This window comes from Anser brachyrhynchus (assembly GCF_964034855.1).
Source record: "Anser brachyrhynchus genome assembly, chromosome: 3".
NCBI classification, from domain to species: domain Eukaryota; kingdom Metazoa; phylum Chordata; class Aves; order Anseriformes; family Anatidae; genus Anser; species Anser brachyrhynchus.
Genome location: NC_137696.1, coordinates 79,333,549 through 79,356,161, shown reverse-complemented (window position 1 = coordinate 79,356,161; position 22,613 = coordinate 79,333,549). Strand labels below are relative to the sequence as shown.

General features: G+C 39.8%; 1 long non-coding RNA gene across 1 annotated transcript; it reads right to left on the bottom strand.

The window, feature by feature from the left end:
* Nucleotides 1-1,956: 1,956 nt before the first annotated feature.
* On the bottom strand, nt 1,957-8,626 carry LOC308192657. The gene is made up of 2 exons (XR_013948971.1): nt 4,776-8,626; nt 1,957-2,894 (listed from the first exon to the last, which is right to left on the bottom strand). It is a non-coding gene; the product is annotated as an uncharacterized lncRNA (long non-coding RNA).
* Nucleotides 8,627-22,613: the final 13,987 nt, after the last annotated feature.

Here is a 22,613-nt window from a genome sequence, read left to right as displayed (position 1 = left end):
AGATAAACAGGTGAGATCCAGGAAAGGTGCTAGCATTACTCAAAACTTACAGAAAGTTTAGTAACTGTAGCCTAGACAGAGCATAAAAGAAGAGCCGAGTCAATAACCAAACCCAAGTACTGCATGATGTGAATGACACCAGCAGGATACAGGAGACATTTGCTACATGTAGCAGTGAGGTACAATGTTAAAGGAAAACTGTCAAAAGTCTAGATTTCAGCCTGATAATCACAACAGAGTGGAAAAAAAGTAAGAAGAAAAAAAAATGCTTAGCATTGGGACCGAGAGCTGCAAAAATCATTAATCTTGGTAACACACAATGGAATCCACATAAGCTCAAGGCAGACGAGGATACTGAGAGATTTCCTGACATGTTGGAGGGCATAGGACATCTGCTAGGACATTGGAGAACTCAAGCTGTCACTGAAGGCAGTGTCAGTGGTGCATGCAGAGCAATGAGTGCTATTAGTATTAAGGCCAAAGTTGGGGAGGATCTCCAACATACGGTATAATTAAGCGTAATGGGAAAGGTGGAGGAGTCCTCAGAATGGGTTAGTCTGATTGCTGCAAGTAATAAAACACCAAGCACATGCTGAGTCAGTCTGAATGTGCACAGGCCCTTGAGTCCCACGCACAGCTAAAACAGGGAAAATTGTACCACAGCTACCCTCCCAAATGTAACTTGTAAGGATTCCACAGAGACAGGATCGGTGTGAAGGAACAGGCACAGTCTACTTTTATCTGCTGGGGAAGCAGAGAGGGTGTTACTTTCATTACTCTGCTAGGAGAAAATCTCTTCTATACATTAGAAAGACAGGCTGGAGCTGAAGTGCAATCTAGGCTGTTGCAGCACCAGAGAGGAGCAAAACAAAATGACTTTATGCTAATTGCAAAGGGTAGGACATGCAATCAAAAACCTGAGTTACAAAAAGCACTGCAAGCACTTCATACCTCAGAAAAGGTGATGAGATTAGGAGAGTGGAAGTGATATGACCTAATCTTCAAAGAACAAAACTTGCAAACCTCTAACCAAAAAAAAAAAAAAAAGGCTGTGGACTCCCTGTTAATAGTTATACAAAGATTATAAGAAATCTCAGCACCGATATGAGGCCTGAGGGCCTGAGGGATAGGAGAAAGCAACTGGTAGTGAAAGAGAGGGACAATGGCATCCAAAACGTAAATGATAATATCACAGTCTAATGGCAAAACTCAGGATACTTCACTGAAAACAGGAAGGTGCTTCCCATCCAGCAGCTGCAGCAGTAGCATGTCAGAAAGACAAATCAACAGCGTCGCTGGTGGCAGAGAAGCAGACATGCTGAGATAGGCAACTACTTGTCATTGCATGTCAGAAACACTGGCACTTATCTGACTGTCACACACCTGACAGAAGCTGAAGACAAGCCTAGAGAACATCCTGGACAGGTCTGCACAATTAAGGTTTCACCATGCTATCCAAAGCCATCAAGTAAAAAACTAAAGTTAAAAAAAATAGAAAATCCTGTAGCAGCTCTTTACTCATGCAACATGAAAATGGCATGTGAAAGAGAAGGGATAGATGTTCACTCACACCTGTGACTCTGCCAACAGAAATGGGGAAGTGCAGGAAGAAGCACAGTGTGTTGATACCACTGATTTCTTTTTAATGTAGATAATGAGGCCTGGATGCCAGACACACAGCATCAACTTCCCTTGACCACTACAGATGTTTGGATTTTTTAAAAATCAGGCTCTCTATGTGGGATATGAACTAGTCCAGAAGAAGTTTAGAGGGAAAAACAAAAAAAAAAAAAAAACGAAAAACAAAACAAAACAAAAAAACAGGGATTCCACAGCATATTTCCTTCAAGCATTTGGAAGAAAGCCCATGAGGGATACTGACACATGGACTTGTACAAAAGGCAAGCAAGAGCACAGGAATTCTCCAGAAAAAGGCTTCGCAAGCAAAGTATATTCTCTTAGAGTGTTTTATTTATGTAAAGTATCAGAAAATAAATAAATAAATAAAAAACAGCAAGGAAGCAATGATAGTTCATGATGCACCTAATAGAGGCTTGACAGCAATTGGTACCTGATTTATATGAACATAGCCAAAACCACTACCTGCTGATACTTGATTATTACAGTCGTTTTGTCAAAGTAACTCAACTTAGAAACACATTATACAGCTCTGCAATGAGTCAGACCACAGTAATATTCACCCAGCAATGTATTTACAGCAAGCTAATTTGGAATAATGGCTTGCAATGCATACGCAAGGAATTCTGCAGATTTGCAAAGGACAGTATTTCATACACACAACAAGTAGTTTGTATTAGCTACAGTCCAACGGAAATGCTGAAAACACACATTTGAGTAACTAAGTAGATGTTACTTGAGACAAATGAAGAGGGATTGAAATCCTTACCTCAGTTTATTACATTACCCAAACCAAGTTGTGGAGCTTTATCAGCACTGAGTCTAAAAGTGCAAAAAGCAGCCTATCTCAGAACAGGTGTAACACCCAGAGGCACAAATCACTGGTCAGAATACAGCATGATGGAAAAAAAATAATGGAAATTTCTGTATAAAATGTCAGTTTGATAAAGCTTTTCATGAGAAACATCATTAACAGTAACAATAGGAGAAGAATATATCACATTCTTCTGTACTATAGAATATTGTAATACAGGTATGTATAGAGTACCATAACATACTACCTCACCTACAGTAAACACAACAGATGACCCCAGAAAGAATCTGCTGAACCTACCAACATGGCTAATCTGTGAGAAGTTGTCACTCTTATTAATGCTCCTGTACCGTTTCCTCAGGTTACATGTTTCCTTCTTGTGGCTGATGGGCCTTCTGTTATCTGACCAGAAGATCTGCTCTGCAAAGCACCCAAGCAAATTCTGCAACCACACATATGAAAATGAGATTAATAGAAAATTAAATCTAAAATATCACAGGAGTGAACATTAAGAGCATTAAGCACATTAAGACTCAAGCATTCAAGTAGTTAGAGAATACCAAGATGACATTAATTCATGCATGCCTCATTCTGTCCCAGCAGGCGTAAGCACCATGAAAAATTTAAGTGTTTCTTTTCTCCCATAACCCCTCCTTCATTCCCTGATAGATGCAAAGAAAGTGGCAAAACCAGGGCTGCAGAAAGGATTGAACCCAGAGGTGCTGTAGAAACCACCCAGCTGTGAGTTATTTCCCACTTTCAATGGTTTACAATTTAATGCTACTAAACAAATAAGAACAGAAGGTAAAACACAGGGAGAAGAAACTTATCTGGGGTGGTGCACCATGACAGAATTCAAACTGTGACCAACACCAGTCTTCCTGAACTCCAGTTCAAAGTTTATTCTTTAGTTGTGGCATCACATGAAAAGTCAACCACTGGCCAATAATTTGGGTACACCACAGGATGCCATGAAGCAATCAGTGTGGTTCAGTTTGACTTTGAGAATACCAGAGTATTCACAGAGAAAGAATGCTTCCTCCCAGGCTCACAAGTCTTGCAGACTCTGCTAAAGCAAACTAGACCTGCTCTGAGTAAACAGTCCTTGGGTTCATAGATATGTAACAGAAATTCAGATTTTACTCAAATCTTTAAAATAAGGAGGACTTATTTTTAATAATCCAAAGAAGCAGACTAGAGGATGATGCCTCCCTCTGGACAATTATAAGCAATGACATATTTCCAGTAATAACAGCAGCCTGAATATGTAATGGATTAAAAGTACACTGGAATAGATGATTAACAGACAGTCCATTATGGGCTCCCTAAAGTAACATTTTCTAATATATTAATATTTAATTATGGAGGTGGCAGCAGATTGCAGGGTTTCCCTTCTTTCTTATTCTTGTCCTCCTTATCTAGCACTAAAATATTAGAGATAATGAGAAATCATGTACCTGTGTAAACTCTAATAGCAGTAATATGGCAAAGCAGAACAGTAAAAGAAAAAAGAAAGAAAAAAATAAAAAAGGATAGGCCTCAAGCAGTGCATAGGGTCTCTGGTAATTGGAAGAGTCAATGGCTATATGATTCAAGAAAATACCTTCCCTAGAGAAGGAGACTGACTGTCCCGCTTTTATACAGCATCTAACCAACACTAAGCAGGCTTTCCTTTGCATATTATTGGTGCCAGCCCAATGAGGCAGAAAATTGCATCGTGTCAGTTAATTTCCCAATCTTTGTTTTCATTGTATTAATCTTTTGGCTTTGCTTCACTTTATAATTTGAAGGCTCAGCAAGAAGCAAACCAAATGGAAATTCAGCTTACTTTCATGTCTAACTGAATGTGGTCGTTGCAGTTTTGGAAAGTTTAATTCTGCGTAATCTCACCCATGAATAATAATCATCTGGTTTTGTATGCAGACATATTAGTGGTTATTAAAGACTGCCTTAAAAATTCTTGGGATTGTGCCCAAAAGCCAGTCACCAAAACATGATTAACAAATAGGTTACAGGAAGATAGTTTTTTTAAAGCAGAATTGTGTGCCCTGTTGCTATTGAAGAAAAGTAAAGAAAGCTGCCAACTTCCTGAACTTCACTAATAATTTTAAAGTTTACAGTTCCCAAACTGGAAATTCAGATGCTGAGGATGTTGAAACAGAGTGGTTACCTTGGAAAAAGCACAGGAAATAAATATGGAGTTTGCACTCCATATGAAATATGAGAAATATGAGAGAAATATGAGAAATATGGAGAAATACGAAAAGGGAACGATGATGATGACAAACGATTTTCTACTTGTGCTTAGAGTTCGTTGGCTTACCAAGGGCTCTGTTGCACTAGGTACCACTCCAACAGGAGGGCCTTGCAGATATCTTCTGTTCTGAAACAGGAACATGTTAGCAGATTAGCCCTCTACTCTCCTTCTGCAAGACCCCACATGGAGTACTGCATCCAGCTCTGGGGCCCCCAGCACAAGAGAGGCAGGGACCTGTTGGAGTAAGTGAAGAGGAAGGCCACAAAGATGATCAGAGCACTGGAGCACCTCTCCTATGGAGAGAGACCAAGAGAGCTGGGGATGTTCAGCCTGGAGAATAGAAGGTTTTTGGCAGACCTTAGGGCAGTTTTTCTATATAAAGGGAGCTTATAAGAAAGATAAAGAATTTTTGCTGGGGCCTGTAGTGACAGGACAAGGGGCAACAGTTTTAAACTGAAAAAGGGTAGATTTGGACTTAATATAAGGGAGACATTTTTCATGATGAGGTGAGACCTTGGAATATGTTGCCCAAAGAAGTTGTGGACACCCCATCCCTAGAATTGTTCATAACCAGACTGGTCAGGGCTTTGAGCAATATGCTGTAGTGAAATGTGTTTCCGTCCTTGTCAGGGAGGGTGGACCGAATGATCCTTCCAAACCAAACCAATCTGTGATCTCATAGAAACGTGCCTTGTCCCTGCCTGGTACACCACACCAGGGCAAAGTGAGGACCAACTCTCAAGCCTGGGTCTCCAATTCACCATCTTCCCTCCACAGTACACTGACTTCTTGTATGAGGTCTGAAGGCTCGCTCAGTCACTCTTTGGTGCCATATGAGCATTTTTCCTGTTTTCATTTATTGAACTATCATGAAGACACACTGCAAATTTATACAGCAAATCTGATATGTATTTCATGCTGTGGTTATATGATTCCCAGTTCATCCAAATAGGATTCATGAGCCGTATCTGATGAATAAAGCTATTTAAAAAATGAGATGTCTTTTTCATGATTCTGTCTGTTTTTTGTTTTTTTTTTGTTTATTTTGTTTTGTTTTGTTTTGTTTTCTAAATATAAAAAACAATACTTTTAACCAGTATCTCTTGTAACCACAATGAAGAGTTTAAAGCTTCCCTTTCTCAGATCTCCAAGGACATGTCTTACCCAGAAAAGTCTTGTGGGGTTGTATATTATCTTCCACTTGTGGGACATTTCTGCACGTGTGATACACCTTAGTCACATGAAAAGAGCACATATGAAATACCGCTTAAAAAAAGAGGGAGTGTCCTTTTAGCTTTCATTATCTGGGAGACAAAGGAAGAGCATCATGAGAGAAACACCGCACCTCTGTGCAGTTCTACACTTCTCAGTAAGAGACAGAAAACAACCTCTGACCTACTGCTAAGTAACTGATGGCAAACAGAATGAGAAAGGTGTTATTAAGGACTGAAAAGAAACCACTACCTGACGTGAGACTCATGAAAGCCAAGTTTCATTAAAGAAGTTTAGCCAATGTATTTCATCCTTGTCAGGGTGAGCAGCACTATTGAGTCACTTTTCTCTGTTTCCCCCCAAAAGTGTCCATGAAGCACTCCAGAAAGCTGCTTGTAAACTGTGAGAAACAAAGTTGTGTTTTTGCAGTGGAAAATTCCACTAACCTTGCATATTCAAAAGTGATTGTGCAGGCATGACAGTGGCATAGCAGTGGGGAGCATGATAAGCAGATAAAAGGAAAGTCCCATTGTCCCAAAATAAGGAGAACAGTTAAGAAAAACAGGACGAGCAGTGTGAAATTGGTAAAAACAAAAAATCATGGGCCCTCTAGTCATGAGAGAAGAGGGGGGAAAAAAGAAAAAGGAGAAATTAACAGTTGGTCAAATAAAAATTTTACATATATGGTATAGTAATAAGTGTTGAGTAATTTGTGAACCTGTAGTACTCCGCCAATGAGGAAACAGGAGAGGAATCAAGTGTCAGGTAACAGGGAATATAAGGTTATGATATGATTTTGCTGGGCACTCCTGCTTGCAATCGCAAATAAAATAGCCTCACAGAAGACTCTGTCTACTTGCTCTGCTGCTGTCAGTTGCTTTACTGGTGTCCCCTGAATACACAGATCATATAGCGATGCCATTGCAACTGGGGCCTGTTGTTGGTTTCTACAGTTAAACATGTGGTAAAGCACCTGTTTATCATCAGGAAGTAGATAAGATGTATTTCTGCCTCTTGTAAAGTGTTCATTGCTCATGGAGATGAGTTTTACAGTCTAAAATTATAGTCTTAAACTTCAGATTTTGAAAGAGACTTTAGAAAAGTTTAGGAAAACTTTGTTAGTCCCTCACACCCTGATAACACCAGAAGTTATTGGACTTGAGCATAAAACATCAGGAAATTATGTACCTATAGTACTCCAGATGCTTATCACATAGTCATAATGTTCCCTGTAGCTCCTGAACTTCACAGGAAAAGATGAGCAGCAACTCAGAGCTCTATTAGCCTTACTAAATCCTAGAAATACAGTCCCCTTTCACTTGAGTTAATGTAGCCTCGAACATACTCAGAGCATACATGGCTGCTTCAGTTTGTACATTGAAATAATTGTTCTTCTCCCATTCTGGGCTCTACATCAGCTCATTTAAAACAAGCCAGAGATACGTAAAATGGTTTCATAGACCTCAACACTCCTGACATAAATTCAAACATTCCATGGATTCAGTTCAATGAAGTTCTCAAAGTACATTAGCACCAAGAATTGGATTTAATTCCACATATTCAAAATAAAACAAGCTCCAGTAACAAGAGGAATCGATTGTGTTTTTTTTTTTTTTTTACATTCTGACTTACAAGTGTAAAAAAAACACAACCTGCTTCACCAAACTGTAATTGAGGAAGTAGATGGACAATTGTCAAATACTATTATATGGTATAGATTTAAAGGGTCTTCTTTCATAAGAGTTGATGTGTTTCTGAAAGTTAATTACTAGTATTTTGTGCAAACTGTCAAGCAGGTTTCATAGCTAGGAGCTGATATGAATAGATTGCTGATATTTAATCACAGAACTAAGAAAAGAAGGAACGCACATCAAGACAACCAAATTATAAATGACAGTTATGAGTCCTGAAGTTAGTAATTTATATTTTTTTCTACATTTGACATGACTTTTCAGTGGACTACATGCTTTCTGTAAGAATGCTTTTCTTTTTAACTTATCTAAAAAGTTGTTTTCCTTTGTTGCTGTGATTTGATGCAGAAAGGACAAACCTTTTCCTTTGGAAATCTTGGCTGCAGAAGCAGCATGGGTATTTTGGGGCTGCATTGCTGGGGGAGAAATAATGCACACCTGCCCCTCTTTTTTCCAGTCCACTTGAGAACACCCCAGGATGAATCCATCAATCTCTAAACACCTCTATTCCCACCCTCCTCATAAAACATGGGTAAATTACCTCTTTTCAGATCCTTTCTCCAGCTTGCCCTGTTGACAAACCTGCCAGGAAACAAGGATTTTAAATACTGGCCTTTTCCAGCACCAGGATATGCCTGGTGGGTCTCCACTTCGGGTGCTAGCAGAGGACAGGGCAGATGAGCCCGTGCCCTACCAGCAGCCAAGGAGATAGACACAGATCAAGAACAGCAGCACCATGTGTGGAGGATGCAAGAAGGATGTGGGATAACTCTGGCACAAAAGGTTTTCCGCTATGGCTCAGCATAGATATTAATGGGAAAAATGCAAGAAATGAAGAACTATCCTTTCCACAGAAGCCTTTCCCAAAGACCTCACTTGAAAGTTAATTTATATCTTCATGAAGATTTGAATGTGTGTAGACATATTCATCAATAAACCTTAAGGCAACCATGAATTCACTGCTATAACTGTTGCAATTAACTGTTCAAGGAATAATAATGAAGTAAACAGAAATATAACATTAGGATGGTTGTGGGCATCTTCAGTAAAAGAATAAAAGGATGATGCAAAATGTTAAATAAACCGAATACACTATCAGACATTGACATGTACAGTACATTAATCCCTATGACAAATTACATGTATATCAAAATACTGTGGACTAGCTTAATAAGCAGGTTTATTATAATGAAATAATAATAATAATAATGATAAAAAATGAAAGTTGTTGGCAAAAAAAAAGGAACATGAGAAATTTCATTAACGTTATAATTATGTAGGATTTTTTTTCTTCGTTATACAAATTATTCTTAGTATCCAGATTGCATTAACTGAAAAAATGAGAGCAGATTTTGTCAGCCAGTTTTCTAATCTAAACAAATTAGCACAGACTTGTTTGGTTCCAGAATTAAGGGGTGCCATCTTTTTTTTTCCAAACCCATTTCCCTGAAACGTTAGCAAATCATTTAACAGCCATTTAAGTCCTAATCAGTTAACAGATGGTCTTCTTAATGCACCACAAGTCGCAGAACATTGCTAACAAACTTAACAGCTCATATCACCAAAACAATAACAACAACAACAACACAAACCATAAACTACAATGTACCAAAGCAAGAGAAGAGTGCAGGCATCACCAGTTTTTCAGGTCCCCATGATACCAGGGTATCCATTAAGGGGTAAATTCTTATGGAGTCTGGAAAACGAGAAAGCCCAATTGAAGTGCACTGGTAGAGAAAGTTCAAAAGATGTGGCATTGGGAAAATATTTACATATAAAATTATTGTAGTTTTTAAATTCTCTTAGTTTACGGAGTTTAAATTTGGTCTCTAACACTCACTAACGTATGCTTTAACATACATAAACACATATTTTGTTGCTTGCCAGAGATAAAGGTTCGAAATACCTGATATTAAAGACAAAATTCACAGTTTCACACAGTAGCTTTCAAAACGTTTGCAATGGAAATTGCAGCACTGTTTCCAGACTGTATCTAATTCTTCTTCTATAGCCAAAACTCTCATACTTTCCCACATCCATCTTCTGGATGGACTATAATTTTCTTTTACAATTAAAAGCAAACAGAAAAACACTATAAGTCTTTTATTTTATTTTATGTGGGGTGTTTTGGTGTTTTGTTTTTGTTTGTTTGATTGCTTGTTTGTGGGTTTTTGTGGGTTTTTTGTACCTTCTGTGTGAGCCACGAGAAGCAGATGTTATAGCTAACAGCAATGAAAACAGTATTTTATGGTTCTTGTGTTTTCACAGTTTTGTATGGGGACATCAGGGACAGTAGGCTCCTTCATTTGTTTTTAAATTTCCACAAACTGCAGAGTACTTTTTTACACTTTCCTACCACTGTAACACACTGCCTTAAATAGCTCACGTGGTAAAATACCTTCAAGCTTTAAAATACTGAAGAAACTTGAAGAACAGTTTTAGATTGCTCAGTGCTGTGCCCTTGAGAGCACTGTAGCCTTGTAATGCCAATAGAAACGATCTTTTGACTTTTCTGGACTTTCAATCAGGCCCTAAAACTATAGTTTCAGTCCCAATTAATTGGCTCACATGAAAGAAACCGGTGATAACCATTGCCCGAAGTGTTGCGCCCAGATGCACTTCCACAAGGCCTGGATATTAGCGCTGAAGCCCTGTACCCCCTATGGCTCTGGCCTTTGCCACCTCACTTTAGGAAGCCTGTCACGTTCAACAGCACCAGCAAGCTCAAAACAGTAAGGGATTTCTGATGAGAATGAGGACAGATACTGAAGTTGTGGCTACAGGCAAGTGCTATTTCATTACTCCATAAATACCCAGATTTTGGCACCTCCATCTGGAGCCAGTCCCCTCCCAGAGAACCCATTCCTGTCCACCACAGCCTGTAGGTGGATGCTGCACTGGTGTGCATGGCAGTCCCACCGTGTACCATGACCGTCCTGGGACTTGCAGATTCTTAGTTCTGCTCTATTTGGGAACAACACATTTCCTAAAATGTGTGAAAAGGCCAACAATAGCAACGAAAGAGGAGTTCTGGTGATAAGCATTAAATTTTGCATTGCGCTCAAGGGGAACAAGGACAGATAGTTATTTGCCTGAAATCATGGGAACCTGTGCCAGAATCACAAACTGCAACCAGGTAGGTTACCCACATACCGGCTGGTGCCTTCAGTCACTAACCAAATTCCCTCTGAAAACAGAGAAAAACATGAGGAACAATGATGGCACGATGTGAAAATCCTCAACCCAGCCCACTCAGGGTGTTTTTTCCCTTCTCCAGAAGGTATATATCACCCCCTGGCAGTGCTGGAGCATGAATGCACAGACAACGCTCTCACCCTGACATGTGGGAAGGACGAGGTGGGCGCTTTCAGGGACAAGAGCGAGTGCGCTGGTAGGAACGAGCAGCAGCTGTACCCTGCCAGGCACCCCGAGAGAGGTCCACATCCACCAGGCAGGAGGGAAAGGAGAAAGAGGTTGGAGCCACCTGGAGCCAAACAAAGATTAACAGAAGAAGTACAGTTGAAAAACATAACCTCTCAGCCAGAAAGTCTGGTAGCTGGGAAATAGGAAGAGATCTGCACTCAATTTTTTATGCAAAGAATTTGGACAACCATTTGGAACAACCATTTGGAGTTTGCATTTAAAGTTAAATTGGGAGAGACAGCAAATAATAAGAAACAATGCAGACAGATAAAGAAGGTCTTAGAGCAGATATTTTAAATACCAACACAGCTAATAAATGCAAATGAAGTTCAGTGCAGATAAGCACAGAATTATGAGTCTGAAAGCAAAGAATAAAAAGCAGGAACTATCTGCTTAGTGGCAATCAGCTGCACTGTAATGACCAAGAATGAGATCTGGGGAATTATTGTGAAAGAAATCCCTAAAGCTTTCAGCCCAGTGAGGAAATGATTGAAACAAACAAGATGATAGGCGTTATTAAACCGCCCGAGTATAATGCTCAGTTTCCACACCCTGTGAAGGGTACGAATGAAATGCACCAAAGCAAAAGGATTAAAACCAAAAAAGCAGCATTAACCTCATAGAGTAAGACGGATTTTTGCCCTTGGCTTTTGTCTGGAATCTGAATCTTCTTGATTGCTCTGCTCCTTTGTTACTATAATGTCCTCTTTTATTATTTCATTTCCTTTTATTATTTTTTAATCTGTCATATAAAACTTTATGAGAACTTAGCCAAGAAAGGACAACATCTCCTTCACAATCACTGTAATCTATTGTTCAGGTCAGGCAGATTTTTAAAACATAAATCCAAATTCTACCTTGGACGCCTGCCTGGATTACCAGATGACCTCAGAATTAAGTGCAGGAACAAATTTAAAAGCAGTATTACTGCAATATAGCAATGTTCAGAGGTGGTGTCAGCAGAGCCTGGGATGTGGCAAAGAGGAATCAAGCTGGACTAAGAGAGAGAAAGACTTGCACTGACAACTATCTGGTGTGGAAATAATCCAAGGGCTTTGTACAGAACAAAACTGTCGCTTCAGCAAGTCAGTTTGCCTGGCCATCTTTTCACCAGTACTGCCTGAGCAACTCCTGACAGCCACTAGTATCTTCTGGTACAACCTTATGGATCTTCATTCTCATCCCTCATCCTCATCACTGACCCAAAGAACATGCAGAACATAAGCATGGCCACAATGTGGAAGCCTGAAAGTTGATTTATCTCAAACCTGCCAAGGGGTTAAGAACACAGCAAACACATAAAAGTATTTTCTCAGGACTTTTTCATGCCCCTAAATAAAAAATAAAATAAAATAAAATAAAATAAAATAAAATAAAATAAAATAAAATAAAATAAAATAAAATAATAAAATAAAATAAAATAAAATAAAATAAAATAAAATAAAATAAAATAAAATAAAATAAAATAAAATAAAAAATAAAAAATATAAGATAAAAGATAAAAAATAAAAAATAAATAATAAATAAATGTTCAAGAAGACCTAAAGCCAGAATATAGTTGTCTTTGTACCTTGCTTCCACTCAGTTTGTCAGTTTAGCTTTTAAACTCATGGAAACTTTTAGCATCTATGCAATCTTGTGGCAAGAAATTCCACCCAAAATAAGACCATTATTCTAGCTGAGGCCTTTCCAGTGATGAGCTGAACAGGACACAAGTTTTCCTGCTTTTTTACGGTTCCATAACCTGACTCAGGAGAGTTCAGCTTGTGGTCCCCAGCAGCACTTTGATTTTTTCAGCAGAATTGGTTCCCAGCCAATTGTTCTTAATCATGGTTCTGGCAGCAGACAACAACTGCATTGAGCATGGACTCCTGCCTTTGCCATTATCATTTTTGCGTTCAGACTGTTTCCACAGGTTGCCAACACCATTTAACCTGTCCTTCACATAGCTGCTTTCCCCTCCTCATTTAGTTTCAACTGTAATAGGATATTTCCCATCCATCAGCTAGGACTTGTATCTGCAGTCCTACAGATATGCTTCCATTCTGTCAGCAAAATATTGTCTGAGTATTTCTCTAATGTGCTTTGCATCTACCTTGCAATAATTTCACCCAGTCCATAGCTCCCTGCATGCTTCCCAGAACGCTGCAACAATATGCTCAGAAGCCTCACAGACTTCAAGGCGGGGGGGGGGGGGGGGGTGTTGTTTTGTTTTGCTTTGCTTTGTGCTTTTTGCAGCAGGTACTAGCAGGTAGTTCATTTGCTCCACTATTTTTCTACAGCTAAATTCAAGTAGACTGGCCCTCAGCAGCTCTTCCACCCCTTTTACCTTTTATGAAAAGAGACACTACCTGGCCTTCTCCCAGAACCTCACCCACACTCCCAGAGCTTTCAGAGATAACTCCTATGGCTCCAGGTTCGTTTCAGGCTGTTCTCTGAATATCCTAGTGCTATACATCCTACCGTCCAATAAGAGCAATGAATTCAAAAGTTTGAACTTCAAATAACTATTCTCCACCTCCCAAAACTTAATTAGACTGTACCTGAAACTACAATGAAAATGAAAAAGTAAAAAAGCTTTAGACACTGTTTTAGTGACATTTGCGGTCCACAGCTTTCCCGCTCCGATGAGCAACAGATCAGCCCTTTCCTTGGGCATCATCTCCTTCAGCAAGTGTGCTTGAAGAATGATTTGTGGCTGGTCCTAATGCCTCCTGCTAGTCAAGTCAATTCTTTTCATGCAGAAGAATAATAAGCACCTAAAACGACAGTGACACGGTGCTGATGTGATCAGGGTTCAAACTGCTGGGCTACAGGTGCAGCTCTCCCATTGCCAACCGAGGTATTAAAAACGCCTCCTCTTGCCTATTCCTGCAGATAGCTGTTTTCAGATGGATTCCTGCATAATTGTACGTTCCAGGGAATATTGCTTCTCATTCCGTTCTAATCCTTCTATTTTGGTCAGTTCAGTGTACAAGAGCTTAAATCGAACATTTTCAGGCTGTCACAGAGGTTAAAAAACCTATTTACCACAAAATGAGACTCTCACTTGCCGGAGATGCCAAGCTCCTCCAGACACAGCAGGGCTCCAGTGTTTATTAGGAGCTCTGAAAACAGCCACACTCCTGAGCACGGCGCTCTCAAGGCGAGTATACTGCGCTGCTCTACTGGCACGATGGAGCCCAAAACCTGGGGGGACAGCTGCTTGGGCATTTCTACAGGGCACAGAGCCTCCATAAACAACTCTAGCACTTTGCCTGGGCTTTCCAACACAACAGTGTGGAGTTGCTTGCTTTATCCCTTCAAGTCCTTGTGTATTTAGAGGCAGCTCCCAAAGGGCAGAGAGGTGCCATAGTAATTTCACATCACCACTGAACCACCCAAAGATCTGCAAAACGTGCCTGCCTTGCAGCCAGTTGCAGCTCAGCAGCCCCAGGGTGCTGCACACCATGGCAGACCCAGAGGTGGGAGGTGAGTGCTGGGGGGGCAGGGAGGGTTTGACATCCCATCCTTAGCACCTCTCAAGCACAGGTCTGCCTTTGGGCCATTGACTTTGTGACTTTCTCCCCATGGAAAAAAAAAAAAAAAGAGAGAAAAGGAGATGGTGAAACATAAGCAATTGAAAAATGCACCTTTAATAGCCTCTTATGGGCAGAATCAGCTGAACTGAGATGCAAAACTGCTTTTTGCCAAACTGCATGAAAGCATCATAAGATCTCATTTTATCTCTGTTCTCTAGATTTATTGTAGTGATGCCCTCTCATACTTCCACTCCAAAAAGCATTCCCATTATAAAATCCCTCCCTTTTTCAAAGATTTTAACTCATCTCCGTTTGTGCATGATGCTGTAGCTCGGCATACAAAGTCCTTAGTCCAGAAGTGATTTTTTTTTTTTTTAAGAGGCAAAAATGAGTTCTGCAGTTTTTGATTTACAGACACATAAAAACTAAAAACTACACTTTAAAGAGCTAGGAAAAGTATCTGAAAAACAGAAATGATTGAAATTGGGGGGGGGTGGGGGGGTGGGGGGGTGGAACTACCCTGAATTTTAATACTGGAATCATTTGTTTGCAAGGCAAAATATTTTTTCTCAGACCTCATTTTCTGGACATCTACTCTTTTTAAATATAGCAAAGGCTAAATTGATTCTACCTGCAATAAAGGTGCTGTGGAGTAATATACTAGGAACAGACAATTTTGCCTGTGATACGCGGTATGATGGAACAATTCTGGTATTTGCAGTTATGACTCAAGGAGTTACAAGGCATGGCCCAAAGAACCAATATCACATCACCAGATAGAGACGACAGCAAAATGGGATGATAACAAAGCTGGCATTTTCTGAGAAGTAAAGACTTCTGTGGGATGAAATGGTGGCTGATCCCTTAGAAATACATCTGCTAACAAGCTGTCCACACGCCCATGCAAGCAGTTTTCTGTCTGTGGGCTGAGCCCAATGCAGTGTCCCAGGTAGCCCCAGTAAAGCCAACTCAATCTATTAGTGAAAAACAAAATCTGCTACACTGCAGTGCTCAAGCCACTCCAAAGAGTGCTGTATGTGCCACCAAGCAAAGAAAGATCCACCTCCGCTGTCTGTTATTATTGCCTGAGTCCACCCCTAACTGTTTAAACCAGCAGGCATGTTAAGATTTGTAATGGATTAGATTAGAGCAAAAAAGGAATAAGGCTTTTTAAGTACACCAACACATCTGATAAAGGATACCCCTGAAAAGCAGTGCTCCTAAGTTCGCTGTTGAAAACATCTCGCATAACGTTATGCACCACTTGGTGCTTTCTGTGTTCAGAAAATGAAAGAACCAATGGCAGCATTTTTCTACCATGCTGCTGACAAGGAAAAGTGGGTGGGTAACACTGGAGACTGCTGATCAGATGTTCAAGACCACAACAGACCACTGGTCTCATGTGCTCTGTCACAAAGTCACAGAAGGGGTGAGGTTGGAAGTGACCTCTGGAAGTCATCTGGTCCAACCCTGCTGCTCAAGCCAGGCCACCTAGAGCCAGTTGCTCCCCCTTGCAAAGCTAAGTATAAACGCTGTACTCTGTGTTTAGTGCCCCAGCTTGGCACAAGCTAACAGAGCCTAAACTCTCCCATGGGCCAAGCACATATTTTGTTTGCTGGTCCATGCCTTTTTAGGTCTGCTGCTGCAACTCAGTCTTGCTGCAGCATTGCTAGTGCATTAACCCATGTTCTCTTTGGCATGGCAGACACACTGTTAGGAGACCAAGCCAACAGTTTTAAAAGTTGCACGAGCTCCTTGGCAGATATATCGCTGGACTTTCCAACCAGAAAACCTGACAAGTTTTTCTGCTGCGTTGCAACAGTGGGAGCTCCTTTGCATGCATTTAGTTTCCACGTAATTTGAAAGACACCCTAAACACTGAGCTACAAGGTGAACCTGAGGCTTTTCTCTTTTCTGAGTCTCTCACTATAATACACAGAGAAACTTTCTTCCAGCTATCTCAAGAGCCATGCCAAAACTGGGTATCTTACTAAAGCTACGTGCTGTAAAATTGCTGCTATAGACTTTGCCTCACACTCAGAAGTTATCCAAACATGACAAAGTAGGACCTTCACTCTTAGACAAGTTCTAAAGTCAGATTACTGAAGGTATTTCAATAGCAAACCAAAATGGGTCAGGACACCATTTATGGTCTTATTAATGGTTTCTTGTAAGTTGAGTAATAGAAGAGAGAAAATAATGACTGCTTCATTGTTGGGGTTTTCTGATACATTGCCTGAAAGACCTGACATATTTTAAAAGGAGTCTGTAACTGAACAGTTTAGATTTCCCTGGCATTATTTTAGTATAGATCCTAGAAAACATTTCGTATATTGAGACATAAAAGATGTGTACAAGGAGATGGAAAAATTGAGTGACATCACAGTTTTCTTTTTAAGGGGGTTCATAAACCAACAGTTTGATAACTGTTGACTAAGATATTTTAGCATGAGCTTCAAAGTATTCAATATGAAACTTCCCCGATCTGTTTTGCAATGAGGAAGGAACATGGGAACAGGACATTAACAAAGGTGAAACTTCTTGATAATCCATGAAGACAATAACTAATACTGCATTAAAAATTACAGACTGCATTTGCTTTTATGTCTGGTTACATTTTCTCTTTAAATTTAGATGTAAATGCTTTTTAGATTAAGTATTCGCAATACCTGTCTCCTGCAGCTATGAAGGTTTTGTTTTTCTCACTTGATAGTGATTAAAATGATCCCTGAATATATGCCTGAATGGTAGAAAATGAGACTTAAGTGGGTTTTGTTTAAGACAATTCTAGAAAGAAAAGTGGAAGGCAAAACAGTAGGCTATTTTGCAACTTCACTTTTCAAAAAAAAAAAAATCAAACCACTTGAAAACAGAATCATTTAAAATTAAGTTAGGGAGCACAGTATTTTCTGCTGTGCTTGTTTCACTGAGCCAGCTCAGTTGTGAGCAGGGTCTTTTCCTCCAGAGCAACGAATCCTGCAATAACATATGAGTCTAGAGCACTTACTCTCCCTCATAAACTGTCACTGTTGAAAACATCCAAAAATATTTCTATATTCTCTTTCATCAAAATCAGTTCTGTAAAAGCAGAATACAGGTTTAAAGAAGCCCTCAAATAATACATTACCATGACTCTATAAAGCACTGTCTGCATGAGGTATGCTACACTGACGTTGCCACTGAGCTGAAGAGACCTGCAATGCAGTAAATGTTTGATACGAAATGAAAGGCTAGGAAGGTTTTCATTTCCCTTGCATGTACTCAAAGCATTTCATATTTCAACATACTTATAAACATGCCCTTGTTTCAGGCTTTTAGAAAAAACAAGCAAAGTTTACTACTAAATGACTACTATCTGCAAGTGGCAATTCCAGCTAGCAGCCTGTAATTTGTCAGGGACAGATAACAGAGCACTGTTATATTGCACCTGCTTAATCCAAGCTCCGTTTATCTTGTGTGCATGTCAGCGTAGCCCAGAGATGTAAGCAGTAACAAATCTCACAGCGTATGCACACATGCTGTTGTCTTGTTCATCAGATTGTATTGTTGTGTGTTTTTTTAAGGGCCATATACAATGTTCTTCCAAGGTTTGCTGACTACAGGATGTACCTTTGAACTCCAGGACAGCTGAAATTTAATGGAAACTTCAACTCTCATTCAGCTGTTTTGAGAGAGGTAATGAGAGAGGGAGAGACATTTTTCTAAACAAATGAGTTTTCATATTGGAAATAGTCTACTTTATGTTTTAATGCGTCATGGCAGAACATTAAAGTGTGCTGTGCAGGCTTTTAAAAGAGAGAATATTGCCATTTGTGGTTAGTCACCATCCACAGCCCATTATTTGAAGAAAAATATTATCCACTAATGGCAGCACATAGGAAATTGCTCCCTTGATAGAAATGGTTTACAGCAAGTAGGAAACAACTTTGGAATGGAGATTGGCTAATAGCTTTACCTTGTCTTTGCAACTTTTTATATTCTTCTTTGCCTTTACTGCAAAGTTGACTCCTTAATAGGAAAGAGCCTTTATCAGAGAGTATTAGTTATTCATATAGCTTCTGTGAGCAGCGGAAATAAATCATTATGAGTTGAGAATATTTCTCAAAGCCCATAAAAAGCACCCTTTTAAAATTGCTACATTAGGTATGATTATTTTATTTTCAGCTTTAGCTTTCTCGGTTTGTATCTTGTTCACTTGTCCTAAAGACCTAACTTGTAATTTGTCTTATTGAAATCACCCAGCCCATTCTAAGGTTAAATTATGGGAAAACAACTGTTAATGATAAAATTCATTTTTAGTAAATATGAGGTAAGTGGAGAGTGCCCAGACTTTTACAGTAATAGGAAAATACTACATATAATAGCATGGATTTTACATTAAATCTGGATGGTGCATCTTCCATCAGCAGACTTTGCAAAATGTGGAGGTTTAAGTAAAGCTATTTTTCAAAGTAAGATTTAATGGTGTAACTCTTGCACACTACAGAATGTGCATTAATACCTTTTTTCCATATTGTCTTTCATCTAACCAGCTCAAGTGGCTTTTGAGGTATTAAGGTATTAAACCAAAAATGGTTAACATGCTACAAAATGAGATTTCTTTCTCTGTTCTTGATCCATTTGAGGTTCTGTTCTCTATATGGCCGGAATCCAACAGTGTGTTTTTTTTTGTTTATTATTATTATTTATGTATTTATTTATTATTATTGTTTTGTTTTTTTGTGTGTGTGTGAATGTGTGTGGCTTTTGTTTGTTTTGTTTCGTTTTGTTTTTCCCATGCCAGCCATAGGAGCCTGTCCAAAGGAGTATTGAATCTGACTTGCTTCAAATGGCTAACACACATAATGACCTTCACAATGTGTTGATATTTGCAGAAAGTGAAGCCCTTTTTGATTTCCAGCCCCAATCCTTTTCCTCAGGAGCTTGGAGGAGCTGCAGAACAACTCATAGTAAAAGTACCTGATAGCTGGTAAGATTGCAAGTCTCTGTCATCTGTCTGCAGGAGAGCAAATAGCATTGGAAGCAGAGGTCAAGGGAGACATGTCCATACCAGCAGAACTCACGGGATCTGGTGTGCAAATCTGAGCACTTAGATCAAAATATCCAATAGTTTGGGCAGAGATATATTGTCCTTGGGGGACTGAGTTGCCAGTTTATGTTCCAGCTGAGTACCCTCTAGCTTGCCTACACAGAAGAAAAGTTTGCATGTTCAAGCCTTATAAATTCCAGACCATGATCGTCTTCATACATAAATAAATTGTCATATAAGTTGTCAATAAATTGCCAACTCTCTGCTTAGCTACCTCATATGTTATCCAACAGCACAAACAATATCACAGCTTGTCTTTTTTAGCTTGGGATAGTGAAAAAACATGCTAACTCATTTAACTATCCCTTATGGTCAGGTGCAGGTGCAACCCTCTTCCCACATCACAAGCTCATCCTCCAAAGGGCAGTACTTGTAGTCAGCTAAAGGCTGAACCCAAATGGATCAGCTCTGCAGCAGGAGGGACAAGCTGCTATCCCACCAGTGACAGGAGCAGCAAGATGCTGAGCCCTTCCAATAAATTCTCCCCACCTAGTAGGGACAGGCTGTTAGCTGTCTGCATAAGTTATCCCCACAATCTGTAAAATAAGGAGATTCTACCTGTCCAGCCTTCCTACCCTGAATATATTGTAACAGTAGGACATAACTCAGTTGCTGGAGATTAAAACCGTAATTCAGATGCCCAAGTACTTTATAGGTGAATTAAACCTGTGTTTGAATTTTGTCTGTTAAGCATTTCAGCTGAAAGGGAAGGAGAAAGTTGCATAATTTATCATGTAATGTTTTCAATAGACTTAACTATCATACACAAAAGCAAATAGTTTACATGAGATACGTATGTGGGCAGGAGTTATAAAAAAGCTGTGCCATATGGTTTTAAGGGGATGCAAATGCAATACGAAGACTGCTTTATAAATCTGCTTTCTGTGTGGTAGCTCATTTAAATACTGAAGAATTCTTTGTTAAATCTTTGTTACCACAAACATGTACAGGACAAATTCAGGTCTCTTAATGACTGTGGAGAGCATGTCTCACTCAGGCTTCCAAATTCTGGTCCTACCTTTTCTTTACCTCTCCTCACAATATGACATTTGCCTGTTTCCTAAATAAATGTTATTTTCTTTCATATCCCTCAGAAAAGATGTAACAAAGCAGCACACTCCTTCATGCTTTTCATTGGAACTTCTTCCTTGTGAGGCACCTGTCCTGTCAGTTCCCATTTTCTATTAGCTGGTTTAATTGCTTACTAGCACCACACGGGTTTCCACCAGGGGGTTTGCAATATAATAAAATCTTCTCAATTTTTCTTTTGAGATGATGTTTAAAATTACTAAAATCACAGGACCCAGATACTGTTACCACCCAAAACACACACAGTCACTTTAGCCATTCAAAGTCAGGTATTAAACACCAGTGTGGCAACCCAGAGCATTTCCACCTACTTTTTGCAGAGTTACAGGTACCATTGCCTGCTCAGATGTGATCACTCTCTCATACTGCCAAGCCCTGTAAGGAGACAGAACCATTATAGGTGCCAGCTCAATGCACCGTGCTAATAGAAAATCAAGCACATATGTGGCTTCACAATGCCATGCAACAATAATAGTGGTTATTTTCTGTTATTTGACCTAGACATTCTTAGCTCCAAACATTCAAATTTATAACCCAAGACCATGAGAAACTCTCTGATTCCAGGGACAAAAGGCAGCAGCTGATATCATCACAGCTGAATTATTGGGTTGCTTCAACACTTTCTCCATCATCAAGCATGTAACATTACACATCAGATGCTGCCAGCAGGCTTGTAGGAGGTTAACTTGCTCAATGTCTAGAGACAACAGCAATGACATGGCAGCTGTTGGAGAGGAAAGGAAAGCAGCAATCCTAACCTCGTGGGCCTACTTCTGTACAGGAGCATTAGATGACTGGGAAGCAGCAGGGAACCAGCTATAAAATTCTGTAGACTCAAGTTCAATCGAGGGACCCTGTGGGATACCAGTGGTTTGTGACAGAAGTGATCATCAAATGGGATGGGTAAAATGCAGAGATAATTGATTGAAGCAACATTTATGCTCAGATAACCTTCCAATTCTCAACTAATACTTAAAGGAGATGTCAAAGGAGCAATAGAGCCACCAATAATGATTATATCACTTTTCATCCCATAAGAACTTTGGATGCTTTTCAGACTGCAGGATTGCACACCCACCGCTGAATTACAGCTAGCTACAACAGCCATTTTGTAGCACTATACAATAGCTATTATGAAGGAAATGAAGAATAAACTTCTCCTATTGATCCAGCAATGGGAATCTTCAATAGACAGAATGTAATTGCCTGGGCTAATTCAAAGGAAGGTTGCAAAATGGCAGTAACTGTGAGTATTAAAACACCAACAAAGTTAGCCTTGAAACAGCCAAAAAATCTCCAGGAAAAGTTACAGAGGACACAGGGGCAATCAACAGTGAAGCTTTACCATCAGGGAGCAAGGAAAAGAGGAAACTAAGCTCTGCTTGACCATCCAACCCTCCTTTCCCCAGAGATATCGCATCCTTTGCAGCCAAAACCTTTGGTTCCTACGGTCTTGTCACAGGAGTAAGTGGTGACTGTCCATGAAAATATAATTAACTTGGCCTGAAGAAACAGAGTGAAAGAGGAAGATAAGGAAACCACCTTTCCAAAACAGAATCTCCTTCACACTGCATATGAGGAATTACACTCTTTAGGGCCTTTTTGGGTGAGAGTTCTTCCTCATTCTCTGGCTCCAAAAATAGCCCTGGCAGAACAAAAAGGCATGCTGGTAACACCCAAGTCTGGCATCTCACAGAGTGTGCTTCATTCCAAAACAGAACAAAGGATCCAAAAGTAGCTTCTAGAGACTTGCACACTGCAGCTGGGGGTCAACAAAAACACCAGCACTGCCTACTCAGCTATTTCTTGCTCAGGTTCTGCTGTACACCTCTTCTGCCACTAGCTACTGGCTCCTGCAGAGGACAATTGCTTTCTTCCA